Source organism: Pantherophis guttatus, chromosome 8, assembly GCF_059756535.1.
Source record: "Pantherophis guttatus breed Tessera chromosome 8, ASM5975653v1, whole genome shotgun sequence".
NCBI lineage: Eukaryota > Metazoa > Chordata > Lepidosauria > Squamata > Colubridae > Pantherophis > Pantherophis guttatus.
In genome coordinates this window covers 79,932,501-79,936,914 of record NC_142070.1, presented here as the reverse complement: position 1 = coordinate 79,936,914, position 4,414 = coordinate 79,932,501, and positions in this window count along the sequence as shown.

Below are 4,414 nucleotides of genomic sequence, written 5' to 3'. Positions count from 1 at the left end.
AAGAAGAAACAAAGAAGAAGAAGAAGAAAACAACAAGAAGAAACGAAGAAGAAGAAGAAGAAGAAGAAGAAAACAACAAGGAGAAACCAAGAACAAGAAGATGAAACCAAGAAGAAGAAGAAGAAGAAGAAGAAGAAGAAGAAGAAGAAGAAGAAAACAACAAGGAGAAACCAAGAAGAAGAAGATGAAACCAAGAAGAAGAAGAAGAAGAAGAAGAAGAAGAAGAAGAAGAAGAAGAAGAAGAAGAAGAAGAAGAAACCAAGAAGAAGAAAAGAAGAAGAAAAAGAAAACAACAAGAAGAAACGAAGAAGAAGAAGAAAACAACAAGAAGAAACGAAGAAGAAGAAGAAGAAGGAGGAGGAGGAGGAGGAGGAGGAGGAGGAGGAGGAGGAGGAGGAGGAGGAATGCACCGTATGCGAAAGTTGCCGAGAAGATGTTCAGAGGTAATACAGAAGACCAAAGTGCCAACTCACCATGGCTTGGCTGAGGAAGTCTGGGAGTTGAAGTCCCCAAATCTTATGAAAGCTGCCAATTTTGCAGAGCCACAGAGCCTCCACAGAGACAAACCGTCTTTCCCTCTCAAACCAACATCACAAGATCTTGCAAGACGAACGTAATTCAGCATTTCAGTATTTTAAAATATATACATATATTATTAGTTTTTAAAGTAAAACAATGGGCATTGCTCAACGTCTCGGGTTTCTAACATTTGCGCCAAGTCCAAGTTAATAAGTAATATATTCCTTAATCTATGTACAAATTTACATATCTCCTATTTCATTATATATCAAATATACAGTATTTTACTTCCTAAACAGCTATGCGTATATTTAATAAACCTATATTACATTCACGAATTCAATATACATTGATATATTGATATATACATTTCCAGACGGAGGATTCTTGATAACCCTTGATAACCAAGAATACAGAAATTAAATCTGTCCCCGTCTTGGTTGTTTTTTTTTTTAAAAAAAGGTGGGTTTTGGAAGATTATTTACTCTTTTGAGGTTGACTCAATGCAGGGGTGAAATCCAGCTGGTTCTGACAGGTTCTGGAGAACCGGTAGCAGAAATTTTGAGTGGTTCAGAGAACCGGCAAATATCACCTCTGGTTGGCCCCAGAGTGGGGAGGGAATGGGGATTTTGCAGTATCCTTCCCCTGGAGTGGGGTGGGAATGGGGATTTTGCAGTATCCTTTGCCTGGAGTGGGGAGGGAATGGGGATTTTGCAGTATCCTTTGCCTGGAGTGGGGTGGGAATGGGGATTTTGCAGTATCCTTCCCCTGGAGTGGGGTGGGAATGGGGATCCTTTGCCTGGAGTGGGGTGGGAATGTGGATTTTGCAGTATCCTTTGCCTGGAGTGGGGAGGGAATGGGAATTTTGCAGTACCCTTTGCCTGGAGTGGGGAGGGAATGGGGATTTTGCAGTATCCTTTGCCTGGAGTGGGGTGGGAATGGGGACTTTGCAGTATCCTTCCCCTGGAGTGGGGTGGGAATGGGGACTTTGCAGTATCCTTCCCCTGGAGTGGGGTGGGAATGGGGACTTTGCAGTATCCTTTCCCTGGAGTGGGGTGGGAATGGAGATTTTACAGTATCCTTTCACCCCTGGTTTTCCTCCGCTGGGAGAGTCGCTGCTCCTATTCAGGAGCCAGAGACGCAGGTGGGGCGGCTGCTGGAGAGAGGGGGACACCTAAGGACACCCTCTGAGCCCCACTTGCATAACTGCCCCCTCGCCCCCTTGGTGCAGGGTGCCTGCGACACGCAGAGTCCACTTGTCAGAAGCGCATTTCCAAGAACTTTTGCGGGCCAGTACCTACTCTGCCCCCCCCCCGCCCTCCACAGATGGGACGTCTGCTCCGCCACTCAAGTTAAACTTCCTTCCAGGTGCCTCTCTCTCTATCACCTATCCATTCATCCATCCATCTATCCATCCATCTATCATCTATATCTATCTATCTATCCACCTATCCATCCATCATCTATCACCTATTTACAGTATCTCTCTCTCTCTCTCTCTCTCTTTATCCATCCATCCACCTATCATCTATCTATCATCTATCCATGGTATCTGTCTGTCTGTCTGTCTGTCTGTCTCTGTCTCTCTCTCTCTCTCTCTATCTACCTATCCATCCATCCATCCATCCATCCATCTATCCATCCATCTATCATCTATATCTATCTATCTATCCACCTATCCATCCATCATCTATCACCTATTTACAGTATCTCTCTATCTATTTATCTATCCATCCATCCATCCATCCATCATCTATCTATCATCTATCTATGGTATCTGTCTGTCTGTCTATCTACCTATCCACTCATCCATCCATCTATCGTCTATTTATCATCTATCTGTTCATCCATCCATCCATCCATCCACCCATCCACCTCTCTATCCATCTATCTATCTATCTATCTATCTATCGATCGATCGATCGATCGATCGATCTATTTATCCATCCATCAATCCATCCATCCATCATCTATCTATCATCTATCTATGGTATCTGTCTGTCTGTCTGTCTGTCTATCTACCTATCCACTCATCCATCCATCTATCGTCTATTTATCATCTATCTATTCATCCATCCATCCATCCATCCATCCACCCATCCACCTATCTATCCATCTATCCATCCATCTATCTATCTATCTATCTATCTATCTATCTATCTATCTATCGATCTATCGATCTATCGATATATCGATCTATCTATTTATCCATCCATCAATCCATCCATCCATTCACCCATCCATCCATCCATCCACCCACCCACCAACCCATCCATCCATCTATCTATCACCTATCTACAGTATCTATCTATCAATCAATCAATCTATCTATCTATCTATCTATCTATCTATCTATCTATCTATCCATCCATCCATCCATCCATCCATCCATCCATCCATCATCTATCTATCATCTATCTATGGTATCTGTCTGTCTGTCTGTCTGTCTATCTACCTATCCACTCATCCATCCATCTATCGTCTATTTATCATCTATCTATTCATCCATCCATCCATCCATCCATCCACCCATCCACCTATCTATCCATCTATCCATCCATCTACCTATCCATCTATCTATCTACCTATCCACCTATCCATCCATCTATCCATCCATCCATCATCTAGCTATCATCTATCATCTATCTATCTATCTATCATCTACCTACCTACCTACCTACATATCTATCCACCCATCCACCCATCCATCCATCCTCTATGTATCTATTTATCTATCATCTACCTACCTACCTACCTCTCAATCTATCCATCCATCATCTATCTATCTATCTATCTATCTATCTATCTATCATCTATTTACCCACCTTCCTTCCTTCCTACCTACCTACCTACCTACCTATCTATCCATCCATCCATCCACCCATCCATCATCTATCTATCTATCTATCTATCTATCTATCTATCTATCTATCTATCTATCTATCTGTCATCTATCTATTTATCCATCCATCCACCTATCATCTATCTATCATCTATCTATGGTATCTGTCTGTCTGTCTGTCTGTCTATCTATCTATCTATCTACCTATCCACTCATCCATCCATCTATCGTCTATTTATCATCTATCTATTCATCCATCCATCCATCCACCTATCCATCCATCTATCCATCCATCATCTAGCTATCATCTATCATCTATCTATCTATCTATCATCTATCTACCTACCTACCTCTCAATCCATCCATCCACTCACCCACCCATCCTCTATCTATCTATCTATCTATCATCTATCAATCAAAATAGCCCCGCTTTGCGCTGATTGGACTGGACGGGAGCCTGGTAAATACTCCGAGTTTGTTACTTTAATTACATAACGGGCGGTAATGAAGGTAATGCAGCTAATGAGCCCCTCCGTTTCTATCTCCAGGACCGGCCGGGAGGGGAAGGGAAGGGAAGGGAAGGGAGGCGCCGCCACCCGGCGCTGAGAATTGCTTTCGCTCCGCCGTCTCGCCGCGGAGGAGACAAATAATCCGGGAAGAAAAATAATTAACGGGGGGGCGGGGGGGAACCAACACGAAAGAATATGAACCTCGGGGAAAGGAAGCGAAGGAAACCATCCGCTGCATAAATACGCAGCGCGCCAGCGAAGCCTCCGGACGGGGTTTTAAACCGGACCCGTGTCCGTTTTACGAGAATCTTGCAGAAGTCGTGGGAAGGAGAAGAGGGTCAGAGCATTATGGGCCCCGGGCAAAGCAGCGTCCTGGGCCCCCTACGACAACTACCCACAGGAATAAACATGTAAATGCCCGCTAAAATTAAACATATATTTTACACGTTAGTATTAATTTTTAAAAATGCAGTCAAGTGTAATAAACATGTTGCTGTGTTTATATGATACAAGGTGCATTGAAGGGTTAAGGTACATAGATCAG